Below are 20463 nucleotides of genomic sequence, written 5' to 3' on the forward strand. Positions count from 1 at the left end.
CATGTAACGAGATAGGTAAATAAGACCAGCTTGCCAAATTTTGAGCAGTAGACTCCAACAAATAAGAAACATTTAGATTATATAAGCTAGACACCTTCATAGACATTGTATCCCTACATATGTAAAGGACTGTTGAGCCCATTGTGATGGAAAAATCCCAACCCAGCCTTTCCGGATTTCAACCACAAAGGAGAACACTAAAGACTTAAGAAAATTTAACTTGAATCCCGAAAAGTCACCAAATTCTACAAATATCTCCATCAAAGCTGGCATCCATCAAAGCTTCTCCACTCTGAACTGTTAACCTGTTACCTGTGTTGAATGAGATAAGATACCTAAGGGAGAATAAAATCCTTGACGTACCACACAGCGTGATAGAATTTATTAAAAAAAAATTTTCGCTACTCTTTTCTTTATTGACCAACAGCTTTCTTCTGCTTTTCAATTTTGGTTCTCCCACGCACCGGGATCTTTGATCAGCAGGCTGCCAGGGACGTTCCCTCTTGATTATGCATTTTCCCTCTAATCTTGGCTGTCACAGGACTCTGAAGCAACCAGTAGGTGTAACTATTGGCATGCAGCCAGGTACCCTTCGGGTTGGTGGGAGGAGAGCGAGGCTTCTGTAACCTTTTCAGTGTCGATCTCAGGAGGCAAAACTTGACCCTGTGCCCTCTTTTCAGATGATGTTTATAAGCTATAATTCTTTGTTGGTGCTCTCTAGTAAGCTATACTGTTGACAGTTTGGATTTCTGTACTGCTGAAAAAGACACATTTTTGCTGGGTGAAAGTGTCAAAGATGACAGAGTGGACTGCTGTCCTGTTAGAACAACAACACAAAAAAAAATGCACTCAGCAGTTGCACTTTTCTCTTGTGTATTGTTTCCTTTTATAATGTGTGTTTCCAAAATGCTATTGGCCAGAAAACTGCTGACCTTGTACTTCTGAGGAATGAAAACCATCTGAGCAACTTAACAGTACTTTATCGTGGATTTCACTAACAGGGTCCCTTTCTGTTTTCAATTATGCAAAATTAGATTGTGTCTAAGGCCCATATCAGCAATTTGTCAGAGTACAAGTGGGTGCAAGCAATTCAAAAACTTCAAAGTGTTGTGTGTTGCTCCTTTTAATTCTCATACTGAGCAATGCATGGGAACTAGAATTTTTGTCATTCTGTGGTACAGCAATACTAGCAGCGATAACCCTGAAGAACGGTGGAATCCACGTGGGCAGAAATAACTTTTATTGGATTGGACAGAAATAAAGATTAATAAGAACAAGAATCTTAAAACTATAAGGTGATCATTTTTAAAAAAAATTAAACTAAATTTATACATTTATTTGATTAACATAACATAAAAATTTATTTCTGTACCGCAACACGGTTTACAAAATCGAATAAAAAGCCGCACATATACAGTTGAATGTAATAAATCCACCAGGGCAGACAGGGAAAAATGCTTGAGTACCTGAATAAATTCATGTCAACCGTTCTGAGAAAAAAAAAAAAAATCCAAATCCTTGAGTGTACTATGAGAAACAAAATGCATACTTCAAGTGTTTTTCATTTCATGTCAATCATGCAATGCAAGCAGAATAATCTAATATACCGATCTAAACTAATTATTCATATTCATTTTGATTGTGACAAAGGTTCTCCATAATAACAGAATTTATTCCATAAACAAATATCTAGACAATACTGGTTACATTTCTTAAAGTTATCAGCACGAGATGAGCAGAAACTCAACTAAGGAATTCTTTGCTTGGATATATTAGAGGAGAACCCACTCTAGATAAGTTTAAATGTTTTTTGAAAATGTTTCTTTTTAAAGATGCTTTCGATAATTAAAATTCACCAATCAAACTTATTTTTGTAGGTCTTTTTTTAAAAAAAAACAAAACATTTTTGCTTCTGCTTTCCCTCCCTATCATGTGACCCTTCATTGTTATCTTTTTCTAAAAATTTTGGAGTTCCGCCCCCTCTCCCATTGTTGTCTGTAAGTCTGTCTATTTTTGTTAACGTATGTGCGAAATGTTCCTGTTACCCCTTTTTACTTTTTTTATATTTGTCATTCGCTTTGAAACTATGGGCTCCTTTTACTAAGCTGCGATAGCGGTTTTGGCGCGTGCTGAATTGCCCCGCATTGAGCTGGCGTTAGTTCTAGCCATGTAGCGTGGGTTTAGCGCACGCTAAAATCCCGCGTGCGCTAAAAACGCTATCGCAGCTTAGTAAAAGGAGCCCTATGTATAAGCGTTTGCATCAAATTTTAATAAACATGAAACATAAACATGTTGACTGTCTTTGAGTAAATGTTACAAACAAACTGCTCACTCTGAACCTTGACTAAAAACATTGTCTCTACCACTCTTGTAAATTTTCTCTTCAAATTCTCAATCATGTAAACAGCTCCCTAAATTGTAATTTTCCTGGAAATGTCCAGTTATCTTCTTTTGTAATCCGCCTAGAACTGCAAGGTACTGGCAGAATAGAAGTCACTAGAAACATAGAAACATAGAAAGATGACGGCAGAAAAGGGCCACAGCTCATCAAGTCTGCCCACTCTATTGACCCACCCCATTGAGTCTGAGTGCTAGTGACCTAGTTCCTTAACTTGACCCTCGTAGGGATCCCACGTGGATGTCCCATTTATTCTTAAAATCGAGCACGCTGGTGGCCTTGATCACCTGCACCGGAAGTTTGTTCCAGTGATCTACCACCCTTTCCGTGAAGAAATACTTCCTGGTGTCACCACTAATAAGCTACTTATTCAGATCCTCAACTATTTACATTGTGCCATCCTCTCACACGTTACTTTACACTAGAATCTCAGATGTCGTTTTAAGGGAAGACGATAGAAATGTGGTTCGGGAAAAATTTTAAAAAAAGGAAAAAGACAAAAAATGCTGAACTTAAATCGCGTACACCACGCATCAATTGCTCTTGAAAGATGAAAATTAAAAACTGAATATACTACTACTAGTCTTTAAGCCCGTTACATTAACGGGTGCTAGAATAGATGTATCTGTCTGTCTGTCTTTCTTTCTCTCTCTCTTTCCTTGGCCGCTTTTTGTCTTTCTTTCTTTCTTTCTGTCTCTCTCTCTCCTTGGCCGCTTTCTGTCTGTCTGCCTTTCTTTCTTTGCTGTCTCTCTCCTTGGCCGCTGTATGTCTTTCTGGGGGTTTTTTGCTGTCTGTCTCCTTGGCCACTGTATGTCTGTCTGTCTTTTTTTGCTGTCTCCTTGTCCACTGTATGTCTGTCTGTCTTTTTTTGCTGTCTGTCTCCTTTTCCGTCAGTCTGTCGAACGCTTTATCAACTTCTCTTCTTCTTACAATACAATTTCTCTGCCGGCCAAGGAGCTACGGCGCACTGAGCCACCAGGTTTGAAGTGCACATGTGCGCTAAGGGAATTATTATAGTGGATTACTACTATTAATTATTTCTATAGAGCTACCAGACGCACGCAGCACTGCAAAGAGTCACATAAAGCTTAGAGGTGCTCTACCGCATAAAATCTCAGTTGCAAAAGCAGTACGACAGCGCTTATAATCAGATGCAAATAAAATAAACCAAAAACATGGAAGGGATCTGTCATTAGAAATTGAAATGAAAAAACAGTCCCAACAATGAAAAAAAAAAAAAAAAGTTATTAATGTAATAAAGACCTGCGTGGTCCATCCAGTCTGCCCAGCAGTCATCAACATCAAGGCAATATTGAGCCAACAAGTTAATCTAATCATGTATTTTTTAATGAGTATAACTTATGGGCAGACTGGATGGACCGTTCAGGTCTTTATCTGCCGTCATTTACTAGGTTACTCGTCATTTTGCTTGTTAGGTTACTTTATAAGATGCCCTCCCCTCCCCCCATGTGATAAGCAAGATCTGTACTCGGATGATATGAATGTGGTATAAAATAAGCATACTTGCTTCTGATCCGTCTTGCTGTACACAGGATACAGACTGTGGAAGTCTATCTGGTATCGGCCACATTGCCCCAGTGCTGGAGTCCAAGTTTCCAAGTTTATTAAACATTTGATAAACCACAATGGAGGAACATCTAGGCAATAAAAAAATAAGAAAGATAGTCACAATATTAATAGTAAAGACATGGAAATAAAAGATTTAAAAGCTGATTATGTGCTCCTAGTTTCGGATTGATCTCTGTTAGGCTCCATTTTATAAACCGTTAACCAAATGCATCTGTAAGCAAAAAGGTTTTTAATAAATGATCTTAAAACATTCAAGATTAGATTCTAATTGGATATAGTTTGGAAGAGCATTCCAAAGTTGTTGACCAATAACTGCGAAAGTACAATCTCTACTTGATGAATATACAATTTATCTTATAGAAGGAATTACGAGAAGGTTTTGCTGTAGGGAACCAAGTGTATACAAAGGTGAATAAGGTATTAAATAATTATCCAAATATGGCGGTGACCGATTGGAACATGTTTTAAAGACCAAGAGAGAAATTTTATGTTAAGCAATGTTTTATCGGTAACCAGTATGCTGACTTTAACAGTGGGGTAACCTGATCGAATTTCTTATTTCCTGCTATTAATTTTATTGAAGTATTTTGAACTGTAGAAGTCTGTACAGCATCAGCTTCACTTCTCCACTGATGGAGCTGCTATTTAAGCATCACTCCTACACATCATAAACAGAGTGAGTTATAGTTGTTGATCTGATGAGTTTTCCTGGTTTTATATTTCCCCCAGTATATCTAGCCTTGTCACTGTAGTGCCAGTACTTTAGCTGATGGTCATACTTAAGAGCTCATTCTGGAATCTTTCAATCAAGGACCTTAAATCTGGCCACTAGGTGTCACTCTTGTGTAATGATTACAGCTCCCTCTCCTACAAAGACAATGAATGATTGTCTCTGCAATGTCCTCACTTCACTGCCACTGAGCAATCAGGCCAGCCTACTACACACTCATCAGAATAAAAATCACAGCAGTGTAATAATATGTGTACTTAGGCCTACTGCAAAAAAGGGCATTTCCCATGGCACAAGAAGGTCAGGCAGTAACTCTATGCTTTTAATACCTTTTTGCTGTGTCACTTTTAATGGGCTCTGACTGGGAATCTGCAATCACTAGCATGTGTTCAGTTTGGTAGTGAGCTGTAAAGATATATGTAATGTGTTCCAAATCGATTTAACACACGTTAATCTATGAACTGAGGTGTGTTAAGTCGATTAGCATGCATTAAAAGTTTTGGGGGTAAAATGAATGTTTGAAGTGAACCAGGAAGAGTCTGAAAATTGGAGGAAAAGTTTAGAAAAATTGATGATAATCTAGTGCAGTGTCTCAGAATATGCATTAGGGAGGCTCTTAAGAGAACAGTTATGCTAAATTTGCAAGATGTTCTTCAATTGTATAATAGGATTAGTCACGGGTGTGTATCTGTGAATATCTATATATCAGTTACTTGTGTGCCTGTGTATGTGTGTTTCATGTAGTTTTGAACCGCTTTGAACTTCACGGTATAGCGGTATATAAGAAATAAATTATTATTATTATTTTTAAGTTACATTACATTTCATTGCATTAGGCATTTCTATTCCACCATTACCTTGCGGTTCAAGGCGGAATACAAAAGAGTTAAAGAGGGTGTTTTACAAAAAGACTTCTGGTCCTTTTTTTGGGGGGAAAAAAAAGAGTAGAGCAGGTTGATTTGGGGGTTAGAGGGATGAAAGAAGGAAGCTTGAGAGGTTAGGACTTTTTCAGGGATTTTTTGAAAAGTATAGTCTTTATTTCTTTTCTGAAAGTTTTGTAATCTGGGGTCGTTATCAGAAGGTTGGCGATTTGGTTGCCTATTTTTGCTGCTTGAGTGGCTAGGAGGCCATCATATAGTTTTTTCCCGTTTAATAAGAACATCGATGTTTAATTGTTACCCTTGTTTTGGATGATCAAAATTAAATATGTTTAGGGAGAACAGGCCTAAAATATGTTTGTTTTAGAAAATGGGAGATAGGAACTTAAGAATAGCCTTACTGGGTCATCTGGCCTAATATCCTGTAACCATACCATATACTCCATTAAGATCATTACAAGATAATAGGTTGGTTTTACCATCAGTCAAAAGGACCAAATGAGAACTTACCTGTTCAAAGGCGTTCTTTTATTTAACACCTAGGCCCAAATTCTGTAACCGGCGCCTAAAGTTGGGCACCTACTTCGGAGGCGCCAATCCAAATTGAATGACAAGCGCAATTAAGCTTTTTAATCAGCCCTGATCGAAACATAGGCGCCTATCAAGAAAGCGCGAGTCTGCAACAAGGCGTCTCTAAAAATTTAGGCGGCCTTCAAAGAAATAGGCGCTATGCACGTTAAGCGTGGGCGTGGCGCCTTGTTGCAGAATCGCTGCTCTTAAGCGTGCTTAAGTACTCAGCTAGGCGCCTGACTTTCAGTTGGGCCTATTTCTTGGGCGCCTCCAAAACAGGTTCCGCTCGGCGCGGTTCATTAAACAGCACCCAATTTGACTTGAATCGCGCTGAACAGTGCCTAATTAGGCGCGCTTCTTATAGAATTTGCCCTCTAGTCTTTGGAATCAGGCTCCTAGTGAGACTTGGTTAGAGATGCTTTTAAAACCCTTTTGAAAACATACCCCCCTCTTTTACTAAGGAGCAGGCTAAATGCTAATGTGCCCGTTATATTCTATGGACGTGTTAGCATTTAGCATGCATTAATCGATAACGTGCACTAAATCGATTAGCGCACGCTAAATCAGTTAGCATGCCTTAGTAAAAGGACCCCCGTATTTTTTCAATCTAGCACTTGGGCAAGATATTCTTCAGAGGAACCTTATCATTATTTGTGTTGGATCCAGGGAATGAATCTGCAAAAACAGCCATTTCTCTTTAAGAGAGGTCTTTTGTCTTGTTAATGGAATTCCTTTCTTTTAATATATTATATTGTAAAGCGCCATGAACAGTTGTGTGCTATGGCGGTATATCACATTTTAGTAAACATATAAGCATAAACAATCCAGGTCACAAGTATCTGGCGGAAACCCAAATAGCAGCAACATTCCATGAGAAAATACATACGATTAAGAATATTCTTAAATCAAAATAAATGAGGTAAAAGTTTTTTGTTTCGAAGGATGAGAGAGAATCGGGATCGTGCATGGCCAAATGTTTAAAAAGCTTAGCAGGAAAATAAGAGTGCATTTTTATTCAGACTTTTATGTTGACAATTTCTCATCCTCCCCCCCTCCCCAAACCTCCCTTCTTATCCAACTTCATTTTTGTTGAAAAGATGTACGATAAAGCGGTGTGGACTATCATTTGTTCGGTAGAAGGCTGATGATATGTGCAATCTTATATCCTGTAAGCACAGCAGAGCGAGGGTGGGAGGCGCCTGGGGCGATGGTGCCCACTCCTTTCCTTCCCTGCCACCCCCTTGCCTGGGTCCACCAATGGCTGAGAACGCTGTCCGGTGGTGTCACGAAGGGGGCAGGATAGAGTCAGATCGGGAGGGTGTTCCTTAAAGGACACTTTCGCCGCTCCCGCCAGCTTCTTAGCCTTTTTCGAACTGTAGCAGTGGCGTACCAAGGGCGGGTGTGTGTGTCAAAAAATGATGGGCCCCAGGTGTCACATACCCTAGGTACGCCACTGCCACTAGCCAGTCGGGTTTTCGGGATAGCCCTAATGACTATGCAAGGGGCAGATCTGCACTCCTATTATCTTCATTACATGCAAATCTCTTTCATTCATATTCATTAGGGCTATCCTGAAAACCTGACTGGCTGATGGTCCTCCAGGACAGGGTTGGGAACCACTGCTATAAAGAATTAAAAATGCGACATAAAGTTATCAAATTGTGCATACAGTCTGAGGTAATATAGCAGTTGACTATTAACATTGTCTTTAGTTCATGGTCTGGATAGTGTTATATAGCTGAACAAAAGGAACCAACAAAAACTGCAGTCAAGATGCAAAGCAAAAAAACCAAAACCAAACTGCAGGGGAATGTACAAGGTACAGGAATTTATTTAATAAAATCAATTTTAAAAAAGTATAAAAACATATGTAGCATATATAAAATGAATACATTGACTACAATAATTATATCCAAAAACTGGTCCTATTATTCGTGTGGACCGGACCCGACATGGTCTGTTTCGAAAAACACTTCTTCCTCAGGGGTTTCTTAGTGCAGCACCTTAGACAGGAGATTTTTACGACTTGTTCACCATCCAATCTGGTTTTCTGATGTTCTACGTACCAACATTCGGGACCCCTGAGGAAGAAGTGTTTTTTGAAACACGGACCATGTCAGGTCCGGTCCACACGAATAATAGGACCAGTTTTTGGATATAATTATGGTAGTCAATACAAATGTTTTAATGTTTTTTAATTGATTTTATTGAATAAATTCCTGCATCTTGGACATTCCCCTGCAGTTTGGTTTTAGTGTTATATAGCTGTGCAGCTCTGATCGTTTCTGGGAGAAATTCTGAAAAGTGATAGGTTGTGATGTTTGTATGAGTATGTAATGAGAGCAGTCTGCAAATATGCCCTGAGAGGTTAATACAGAAAGAACAGCTTGGGTCCTGGATTCATCTCGGGATATGTTCTGCCTCCTTGAATAATAGCTATGAAATTGCATTAGATCTTTTGTCACTTGAAGTGCAGAATGACTGACATGGCATTGTTTGATTGGCCAGAAAGTAGTTACCTCAGAAGTACGGATGCCAGCTAGCAAGCAGCCAAGCAGGGCATCAGACAAGGATGTGTGTATTTTCACTGCTTGACAGATAATACCACAGATTAAATTTGTTCATATTTTGAGGCATTTTTCTAAACCTGTGTTACATATCTAGTGTGCATTTTATCATGCGATAGCCAGTACTGTAGACCTGTGCTTTGCTACCTGGTATGTTACGGCCATAGAACATACAAGAATTAATTGGTTTTGTAATAACATCCTCCTAGACTTTGCTGATTTTGGAAACAAATCTTATTTCAACATAGTTCAGGCTAATGACAAATGCACGTTTCATCTTAACAATTAATTACACAGGTCGATAATAATATCCTTTTGTCTAAACAAAACTGTAGCTTTTTTTTTTTATTTTTAACAAAAGTGGATTTATGAGGGACTGCTGTAAAGTTCTCAGTCCAGCCAAGAAGAGAATGATGTGGAGCCATGAAACTTACAAGTTATTCCACACTTTTCTTGACGCTTTTCATTTCAGTGATATGGATTGAAACGAAAAGTGTCAAGAAAAGTTGGAATAACTTGTAAGTTTCATGACTCCACATCATTCTCTTCTTGGTTGGACTGAGAATCTTTCAGGGGCCTCCTCATATTATGATGTCATAATGCCTTATTCTGCTAATGCGTAAGAGTCAACCTTATCGGTGATGTCACAATGGCTTAGTTTCCCTCTACTTGTGCCCATTTGCTAGATGCATTTGCCTCACTGAGACTAAAAGTGTCAAGAAAAGTTTGAATAACTCGTAAGTTTCATGGCTCCACATCGTTCTCTTCTTGGTTGGGCTTGGAACTTTGCAGTGGCCCCTCATGGCAGGTTTTGGAAATAAGCCCTTTAGTTGTGTATAACGCTATCATTTGGTCTTTTTATTCTTGTTACTCTGTTTCTCTGAGGTGAGTTGTCAGTGTCGAGCTACATTTGTACGTTGTCTTGAGTGAACCTCTTCATAAAGGTGGTTAATAAATCTTAATAAATAAACTGGAAGCCATGGGGAAGTCAGGTTGGTAAACAGGCTACAATTCCCCAGCCGGGTCAGTGCTAGCAAGTTGGTAATGTCTGGATACTTAAGAAATGCAGGGGGATGTATGTGCAATATATTATGCTCCACTCAATTGGAGAAGTGCATCTAGCATTCATCCACCATAAACTCTTTATTATTCAGGAAAAGGCCTCAGAATTGGAGCCTACGCACAGTCGTGTCATAGTCTGAGGTGATCAGCGTAGTTTTTTTAGCTCCATGCTCCAGTCATTGGCCAAAAACCCTGATCATTTTGCAACTGTTTTTAAACTATTTTTCTTTTTCGGAATTCGTTTAATTATTATTTTTATGTTTTTCTTCTATTTTACTCCTGAATCCCTATTATAAGTTATCTACATCACCATTCACCGTTGTTCACTACTTTTTTTTTAAATCACTTTTTTAAATATGCACCTGTCCATTCTACTGAAAAAGACTGACATCTAGATTACTTATCTTAAGCACTGCTTGTTCTTATAGAATGCCGACGCGGCCAGCGTTTCGTGGAGTTTATTCTTATCCGCTGCTTCAGGGCCAGTGTTAGGTCATCAAAATATCAGCTTCATGTCTCGCTGTGGAAAGCAACCGAGCAGCGCCACATACAGCAACCTGGAAACAACTACCAATAACAACTACCAACCTGGAAACAACTACCAATAACTACTGTGAAAGAGGCTGGAAAGTACATTTTAAAATATACACAAATGACTCTAAATTTAGGCATTGCAAGTTTCACATTTCACACATTTTTGATGATTAAAAATGTAGCTTTTGCAATGCCAGAAGCGGTGGTCCCATGAGAAGCTTCATTCCAATTGCTTCTCTGACGAACTGATCTAATTTCTTTTAACTCTCACTCTAGTCTAGACCATTTAAAAATTCTACTGATTCTTTCATAAGAAAGCAAGATATCAGCCTGACCCTGTGGCTGAGGTCTTCCTGTTCCAACAGGATAAGAAGGCTTGGTTGTAGCATGGAGGTGATGTTCTTTATCTGAAGGGGGGGAAGGAAGGTGGCTCCTGCTTTCCAGTGAAGTGATGCCATAAGTCAGACCCTCCAGTCCTGTTTAGTGAGGGTATGGAAGCGTTAGGTCTGGGGGAGGCAAGGAAGAGGTTCAGTTAAAAAGAGAATAGAAGTGGAAAATGGAGGCGCATCCAAGACTTCATTTCCCAGCATGCTCTGGTGTGCATATTAAAACAAGTAAAGAACGATAAGCTGTTCCTTAGCCCTTGAAGCTCTGAGGTCAGTCTACATATTACAGTACAGGATATTGGACAGACTGTGTGTTTATTGAAAGCAGAGAATTAACAAAAGGGAATAGAATAATATATTTATGTGAGAATTGATAATTAGGCTAATTCTGAATCATTAAGAGACTAGGCAAATTTTCTGCTTGATATACAGCTATGCAGGCAACAATTTGATTGCTGGCTGCCAGTGTTAAACCCGTATAGTCAATACTGAGCCATTTCCAGTGACTGGCATTGAATATCGAGGTTTTCCAACCCTGGGTAGCGCATGGCTGGTTAAGGCAATATTGAGACTTAACAGGCCATGGCTTAGCGGGCAAAGACAGGCTTACTTTTTCTGTACCATTTGTCCGCTAAGCCTGGCTGCTTAAGTTCCTAATATCGGGATTTAAGCAGTCACATACCCAGAAAACCCCCCAACATCGCTGGCTTATTTTTTAGGGCTCACAAGTTAAGTGCGACTGAAAATGCCCGATTAGCTGCAGAGTAAAGTGATGTGGTAGCCATGTTAGTCCACTCTTAAAGGAAATGAATAGAGATAAAACAAAGAGAGGAAAATAAGACGCCCCTTTTTTATTGGACTTAACAATGCATTTTTAATTAGTTTTTGACGGTAATACCTTCTTGTTCAGATCAGAAATGAGCGTGAGTGTAACAAAAAAAGCAATCCAGTAACAGCCTCATGGGAAGAGATTGGGGTAGGTATGTGTGGGGTTGGGGGAGGGAAGAGATGAATGGGTGATCAGAGGATGACAAAGCAGTATGTTGTATGCTTTAAAAGGCGATAGGAAACCCAGATCTTGCTAAGCCCCCAAACACATCACTGTACAGAAAATGTAAACAAAATTACAATAGTCTATAAGTTTTATGAGAATAAATAGAAGTGGCCTAGTGGTTAGCGAAATAACCTCAGTACCCTGAGGTTGTGGGTTCCTTGTGGCCTTGGGCAAGCCACTTAATCCTCCATTGCCCCAGGTACACTAGATAGATTGTGAGCCCACCGGGACAGATGGGGAAAATGCTCGAGTACCTGAATGTAAACCACTTAGACAACCTCCATTGATAGGTGGAATATAAATGACTTTAAAAAATATGAGTCGTGCACATGCTTCTCCTCTAATTCCACCTACCTATCAAATCCACAGTATGTAAGATAACGTGCGTATTTATGGAATAACACTTAAGCGGGTTGTTTGCATGTGTGTGTGTATATGGTGACATTCTAAACATTTACATGTACGTTCAGGGGGAAATTTAAAATTTTTGGCATGATAAAGCATTCTAACAGATGCAAAGCACCCAAACGGGGCGGGTCTGGGGGGGGTGTCCAGATTTTCCAGACGAATAATCTGGTAACCCTAACCACCAGGCTAATCGGGTTTTCAGGCTAGCCGTAATGAATATGCCCGGAGCAGATCTGCATGCCTGTCATTTCCATTGTATGCAAATCTCTCTCATACATATACATTAGGGCCAGCCTGAAAATCCGATTGGCCTGGTGGAGACAGGGTTGGTGACCACTTATCTAGACAGCAGTGAATAAGTATTTCTGAGCAGATCTGCAAAAGGGCATGGGCAGGCAAGGAGATGTTCCCTTAAAATATGCAGCGTTATAGAATTCAGGGGATCCGCGCCTAACTTTATGTGCTGTGATTTATACCTGGCTTCCATTGGTGTAACTCCTCACACCCAAAGTTGAGTGTGAATCCTAGTGTCATGCACTTTTCTGAAAAGGGATTGTCTACCTCACCCTCTACATTAATTGTTTTGAAAAGTATGTCTGCTGAAGTGTGTTACAGAGTAGTCTTCTCCAGACATCTAATTGTAATTGCCTGGTTATTAAATTACCCCCTTAAACCTTGGATGGTTTCTGAATGAATCAAACATTTGAGTTCTGTAACCTGCAATGCAAAGTAAGCATGTTCATTAGCAATTTGAATTATATTACAGTGCATGTATGCAAAGCTGGAACAGAATGTCTCCAGTGCTTGAATTTTTATTAGCAATAATTTACATACATGTTTAACCAATGCCAGAATAAATAAAAGAAAATGCATCTTGCCATCCAGTACTTAAAATGAAATGTATAGGTTTCATGTCTGCTTTATGACTTTTTTTTTTCCCATCCAGTTATTGGCTTAGATCAGTTTTTGCAAACTTTGAGTGCAGGAAAGGTGATTTATGAATCAAGAGTTCTGCTTATTCTTTACTGGAACTGGATGATTCAGTTGCAATTTAATTTCTAGTATAACAGAACTAGTGCAAACAAGTCGGCGAGCGCAGTGGTTAAAGTTATAGCCTCAGCACCCTGAGGATGTGGGTTCAAGCCCACGTTGCTCCTTGTGACCATGGGCAAGTCACTTAATCCCCCCATTTCCCCAGGTGTGAGCCCATTGGGACAGACCAGGAAAATGCTTGAGTACCTGAATAAATTCATGTAAACCATTCTGAGCTCCCGTGGCAGAACGGTATAGAAAATTCTATTACATTACATAAATGAGTGTACTGTTCCAGTAACCAATTGTCTTGCCTATGTGTTTCAAAGAATGGATAATCTCTTTTGCCCAAGTTGAGTATCGAGGACTTGGGGGTCAGCAGTTTTTCTAGGGCCCTAACGTCAGCGGGGAAAAAGTGGGAAAGCTTGTTCAGTATGCTGACAAGATGCCGACCTGTTCAACAATAACTGTCATCAGAGAGGGTATTTTATGGTCAGGTAATGTTTTCATTGGGAGGAATTCAGGGCCTCAGGCGTTCCTGTAAGACTGCTCTTTGGTACGGTACAGTATTGTACTGTATCTGCGTAGTTCAGGAGGTGTAGTGTACAGCTCTCTCTAACTCTCAAGTAGCTGAGTTTGAAATGCTTCCCACTTTCAGTCAGTATGTTTGGAGCTCAAGTGAAGGGCCTGCTTTACTGAGGATTTTTCTTAATTCTTGGGGTAAATTCTCTAAAGGTCACCTACAATTAGGCGCTGGGATGATGCCTGCTTTGTGCACTATACAATACTGGTTTAAGTTGAGGTTATGTTTATATTATATATTATGTTTTTATCTATTTAGTTTGAGGATTACAAAGAGGCCGAGCCAGTAAGTCTGGAAATTCCAGTGAACAGGATAATTTCCATGTTAGATGGATTAGTCTGTAATAAATTTGGTGTCTTGGGGCAGAGTGGATTTTAGTCCCTAAGTAGATTCGGAGTCCTAAAACATAAAAGCTTTTAGTAGTTTCCTGAATCTGAGATAGTGATCGCATAGAGGCAGTTTCAGAGAAAGATTGTTCCCTAGATTTACAAGTTGGTATTGAATAGACCAGTGTCTCGCAAACCATGTCAAGCTGCAGCCATTACGTTTAGTGTGCTGCGGCTTGTGGCATTGGGAAGTGTGCAGGCATTGATGCAATGTCATCCTGTTGACATTTGCCCATCCGCGAAGGCCCTCTAGATGGGCCCTGAGCTGCCAGTAGGGGGTGCTGGAAGGGAAGATGCATGGAGAGAAAGAGCTGGCACCAGCTGACTGCCTACAGGATGTGTCTCTCACCATGAGAGGCACCACCTGTAGGCAGTCAGCTGGCGCTAACGCCTCTCCTCCTCCCCGTCTTGCGGCACAACTGAAATCTCACACAGAGTTTGCGACACACTGGAATAGACCGTGATAACTCTGTGGAAGATTTCAAATTCTCAAACATTGGAAATTTCAGTTGGAAGAGATTTCTAGTGGAACCAGGGGATGTGTCAGGGGTGGGTGGGAGGGTTTCAATGTCTTGGGGGGGGTTCTGGCAGGAGGGACTGGGCATCCCTCTTGCCGGGGGATGTCTTGGGGTGGTGGTGGCAGGAGGAATTGGCCACTCCTCCTTCCGTGGACATTCGGGGGCAAAGGGGTGACTTCAGGGGTTCCGGCAAGAAAGACTGGGCATCCCTCCTGCCGGTAGTCTTTGCCGGGGCAGGGGGGGGGGGCGGTCTGTGTTCCCTGCTGCTAAACTGATCACGGCAGGAGATTCCCTTGCCATGATCAGCTCAGTAGCAACCCGATTCTCTAACCAGCATCTGTGACATGGATGGCGATTAGAGAATCGTGGTGTTAGGCGGGATTAGGCATCTGTCCATAAGGATGGGCGCAATTCTATATAGGACGCCCATGTGCGATTCTCAAAAGCTGCTTAAGCGGCTTCTGAAACTGGGTATCCTATACCGAATCCAGCCCATAATGCCTGGCAGAAACCCAAAAATAGTAGCAACATTCCAGAGCTCCTATTGTGATATCATAATGTCTCATTCCACCAATGCCTAAGAGCCAGCCTCATCAGTGATGTCACAATGACTTCATTGTTCTATACTTGGCTCACTTCTGATATTGTATTGGAGGAGAGTGTGGCGCTGTGGTTAGAGCTCCTGCCTCAGCACCCTGGGTTGTGGGTTCAAACCCTATGCTGCTCTCTGTGATCCTGGGCAAGTCACTTAATCTTCTACTGCCCCAGGTACATTAGATAGATCGAGAAAGACAGGGAAAATGCTCGAGTACTTTTATTCAACCTGCTTATATACGTTGCTATCATTATAATTTTTTTCCTATTTTTTAAATTTTTATTGTAAACTGCTTTAACACGATATTGTACTAAGTGGTATAGCAAGTTAATAAATTAAATCAAATTGTGCCCTATTTGAACATCAAAAAAGGCAAGTGTGATGCCCAAATCCAATCTTTATTACATAAATACAGTCCCAAGAAGGATCTTAGTTTCAGCACATTATAATGCTTTCCTCAGGGGACAGTAACCAGGATCCTTGTTGGGACTGTATTTTATGTAATAAAGATTGGATCTGGGCATCACACTTGCTTTATTTTTTTTGTTTGACTTATTATGCAAGGCAAGTCTGTTCTTTTCAATTTCATAGTATTGAATCTTCCACAGTAGCAGATGGATAGACTGTAGACACAGCATAATCTAATCTAATCCTTAGGTTTGTATACCACATCATCTCCACGTTCGTAGAGCTCGACGCGGTTTACAGTAGGAGAAATAGGAAGGAACTACTACAGAGGGTTAGAGGTAGAAGTGTGAAGAAAATTTAGAGCATAATGTAGAGGCTAAACTAGGTTTTTTGGGGGTTTTTTTCCTGGAGGTTGGTAGGTTGGGGAGATCAAGCTACCCTAGATATTTGAGTCATTTTAGTTCGTTATGCACACCTACCTGATCTTTGCGTTTGAGCAAAGAACTCCGATTACAAGTCCCAACAGTGAAACTAATTAGGTTATGGGAAATGTGACAGAAAGGGAATGGGGACTTGTATGCCACCTTCTTGTCACTTTGGTATTTCAAAGCGGTGGGCCTGGACGATTAAATAACTTGGCCAGGGTCTCAAGGAGCAGCACCAGGATTTGATCTCACAACCTCTGGGTGCAAAGGTAGCAGCTCTACCAGTGAGCCACACCTTCAGTCTGTCCCAGTATGGCAATTCTTCTGTTCTTATGTGACCCAGTATAGGATAATCAAGTGTGACATCACTGATGAGTTTGGCTCTTAGGCATTGGTGGACTGAGGCATTATGACATCACAATCTCAGCTCTGGAATGCTGCTATTCTTCGGGTTTCTGGCAGGTATCTTGGGACCTGGGTTGGCCACTTTTGGAAATAGGATACTGGGCTTGAGGAAAGGGAATGGGGGACTAGTATATTGCCTTTTTGTCACTTTGGCATTTGAAAGCTGACATTTAAAGTGGGGGGCACTGGAAGATTAAGTGACTTGCCCAGGGCCACGATGAGCAGCACCAGGATTTGATCTCACAACCTCTGGGTGCAGAGGCAGCAGCTCAACCAGTGAGCCACAGACCTTTTTTAGTAGTGGACTAGTTTGATGGAGCTGATTACCTCATTTCATAAGGTCTTTGTCTTCACATAAAGATTTTAGACGGACTCTGAAAACTTGTCTCCTGATGAATATTGTTTATAATTGGCCATTTGCTGTGAAATCCACCTTTGAGCTACCCATGATGAAGTAGACTAAATAACACATCAGCTTGGTTGAGCAAGCTTTACTTTGTCTCGTTTCCCAGGGAGAGTGATGGCTCTGATGGGACAAAGAGGCCTCCATTGAAATCTGGGTCTGGCCTATACCAACTGGGAAACGCCGGTGCGGTTGAATTGGCATGGCCCCTTTTAGCCACCATAAGACTCGCCATCCTCTGAACCCTCTAAATTAAGAACATAAGAATGGGTCAGACCAATGGCCCATCGAGCCCAGTAGCCCGTTCTCAGGTGGCCAATCCAGGTTACTAGTACCTGGCCAAAACCCAAGGTGTAGCAATATTCCATGCTACCAATACAGGGCAAGGAGTGGCTTCCCCCACGTCTTTCTCAATAACAAACTATGGACTTTTTCTCCAGGAGTTTGTCCAAAGCTTTCTTAAAACCAGCTACGCTATCCACTCTTACCACATCCTCCGGCAAAGCGTTGCAGAGCTTAGCACGATTCTATAAAACGTACTTGAACCTTATAGAAATGCGCCAAGCGCCACTGCATTGCATAATTTTTAAGCGCACCTATTTAAGCCAAAAGTGTGTGTGAATTGGGTGTATTCTATAACGAGTGTGCATAAATTTTAGGAACATCCATGTTCCTCCCCTTGCCACGCCCCATTTCAGATTCTTGCACTAGAACTGGCACACAGCACTTTATAGCATATGCTGACTGTAACTTTTAATTAGTGCTGCGGCTCATTGTTGTGCATGCAACTTTTAAATTCCAGTTAGCATCAATTAGGAGGTATTAATTTCCATTTATCGGCATCGATTAGGCTTGTCAATTAAGTTGTACATGCAGATCGGCTGTGTGCACTGAATTGCATGCACAATGTAAGGTGTCATATACAGAATTTAGAGTCGATGTTTAAATTAAACTGAAATGGATATTTCAATGATGTATTTTATTTATTGGGATTTATTAATCACCTTTTCATGAAAAGATTCATCCAAAGCGGTTTATAATACATTGAATAGTAATCAGGCACTCTTAAGTATTTTCCCTATCTGTCTTGGCAGGCTCACTATCTAGCTATGATACATGGGGTAATGGAGGGTTAAGTGACTTTGCCAGAGCCGCAAGGAGCAGGCTGGGATTGAACTCACAACCTCAGGCAGCAGCTCTAACCACTAGGCCACACAATAGAGAGATCAAACTTTAACCACATAATCTCCCTTGTAGATTTTTACCAAAGTTCTGGTTCAGTCTTGTAGGTCCCTTGTAGGAATTCAAGAGAGAAAATTTTTAAGATATTGACCATCTGTCTGCTCGGTGTGGTTTGGAACGTTGACAAGTGTTAGTTGACAGGGACACTAAAACAACCAGGCATGTGACAGGGTGTGAGTGAGTGGCAAATTTTGTTGCTTAGGGAACAAACAAAAACTGTGAGAAAACACTTTAACGCTGTGAAAAGTCAAGATTCAAAGTGGAATAAAGAGTTTTATTGTACTGATATCTTAATCCCGAAGCGTTAAAACAAAGTTTGTGTTGTGATGAGAATCCAGTGCAGTTACAAAACTGGGTTACATCATCCTTGGCCCAGATAATATTGACTCTTGATAAGAAAACATTCTTATGCAACATCGGTGTTTTTGAGTTACAGATAATTTGCATTGAAGTACCGGTGAGATGACCATTTTGCATCAGCCAGAGAAATTTGTGGCTGACTTGTGGAGGGTTTTAGGTGTGATCCCTAAGACACAGCCCTCATTTATTACAGGTTACCTTCACAACTAGCTATTTACCACAATATAATTTATTCAAAATTGATTTTTAATATATATTTATAATGAATTATCAAATCCACACACTCATAAATAAATCACATTCATTCAACACCACTTATCACACCCTTCCCTCTGATTCAATCACCCCAAAATTCCACACTTTCACTACTTGAATCTTCTTATTGATCGTTGCCTTGTATTATCCCTGACAGATATATCTTACAATCTCACTCCAAAGGTTGTTGCCTTATATTCTCCAGTTGGCTTGATGGACCATTGATCTAACCCAGTAAAGCTATTCTTATGTTCTTAAACGTGGCTGGACAAGCATTGTTAATGATGAACCTTTGGAATGTCCAAAAATAGCAACAACTGACAAAATGGTTGATGAAGTTTACTGAATTGTGATGGAAGATTCCTGAATAACTCTAAATGAGATAGTGGAGGCTGCTGGCATTTCATCAGAATGTGAACACACCATCCTAGATGAATATTTAGGCATTAGGAAGTTGAGTGTGCGATGGGTGCCACTTTTGCTAACCATTGACCAAAAATGAGTTCAATTGGACATTTTGAAAACATGTCTTGAACATTTTAAGCACTACGAGAATGACTTTTTGCAGCATTTTGTGACTGTGGATAAGACGGGTTCATCTCATACTCCTGAGCCAAAACAACAATCTAAACAATGGATAACAACAGATGAGTGATTAGAGAAGCTGGGCCTATTCTCCCTTGAAAAGAGGAGACTGAGAGGGGACATGATTGAAACATTCAAGGTAATGAAGGGAATAGACTTAGTAGATAAAGACAGGTTGTTCATACTCTCCAAGGTAGAGAGAACGAGAGAGCACTCTCTAAAGTTAAAAGGGGACAGATTCCATACAAACGTAAGGAAGTTCTTCACCCAGAGAGTGGTAGAGAACTGGAATGCTCTTCCGGAGTCTGTTATAAGGGAAAACACCCTCCAGGGATTCAAGACAAGGTTGGACAAGTTACTGCTGAACCAGAACGAATGCAGGTAGGGCTGGTCTTGGTTAGGCCACAGGTCTTTGACCTGGGGGCTGCTGCGTGAACGGACTGCAAATTATCCATGCCAACTGCTGAGCAACTGGAAATGCAAAGAGCTTCATAGACCACCAGTGATAAGTAAAAAATGAACGAAAAGTGCTATTCTGGCTATTCTGAAAATATTTGTGAAATGTGGTTTTTAAAATTGCCAGATGATGATTTCTGTGTATCTGTCCCGTGGTCTTGCAGACCACATGAAATTCAGTGGCGGGTTGTAGATTGCCCACTCCTGCTCTAGAGAATCCTTCCATGGATTTGGTATCAAGATATTTAGGAATCTGACGCAACCTCATGGTCTGGGTCTCAACCAAGGCTTTAGGGGCTGAACTGGTATATCCAACCACAGATAACTGGACTATTCAATGAGTCTTGCATAAACGCTCTCTCAAGAAAAGTTACGGTGGCTTTCAGTCTGGAAATTATAGAGCGTGAAAATATTAGAAGAGAGTAGAAGTAGTAGTAAGTCTTTAACGATGCTATTGGCAGCAGGACCCATAGAAACAGAATGCATCCTGTGGCAGATAACATGTGCTAATCTTTAGTAAAAGACCCCCTAAATACAACAAGGCAGTGCCTTCTGTACCAAATGAGCACAAGCTCTTTAAGAAAGACAAAAACTGTCTGGGTAGGAAGGTCGATGCATAGGGTTACTAGATTT

The 20463-nt window shown here is 40.6% G+C and overlaps 2 protein-coding genes across 8 annotated transcripts in view; one reads left to right on the forward strand and one right to left on the reverse strand.

Annotated features, from left to right (window-relative positions):
* Nucleotides 1-20463, reverse strand: part of FRMD4B (FERM domain containing 4B) — a 451582-nt gene that overhangs the window by 289314 nt on the left and 141805 nt on the right. For all 5 annotated transcript variants that reach the window (XM_033926696.1, XM_033926695.1, XM_033926694.1 and 2 more), the window contains one exon: nt 3923-4056. The gene's annotated coding sequence lies outside the window, so the exon portion shown is untranslated. The remainder of the gene's footprint in view (nt 1-3922; nt 4057-20463) is intronic.
* Nucleotides 1-20463, forward strand: part of MITF (melanocyte inducing transcription factor) — a 177695-nt gene that overhangs the window by 23319 nt on the left and 133913 nt on the right. The gene's annotated exons all lie outside the window — the stretch shown is intronic.

Source organism: Geotrypetes seraphini, chromosome 17 (assembly GCF_902459505.1).
Source record: "Geotrypetes seraphini chromosome 17, aGeoSer1.1, whole genome shotgun sequence".
NCBI classification, from domain to species: domain Eukaryota; kingdom Metazoa; phylum Chordata; class Amphibia; order Gymnophiona; family Dermophiidae; genus Geotrypetes; species Geotrypetes seraphini.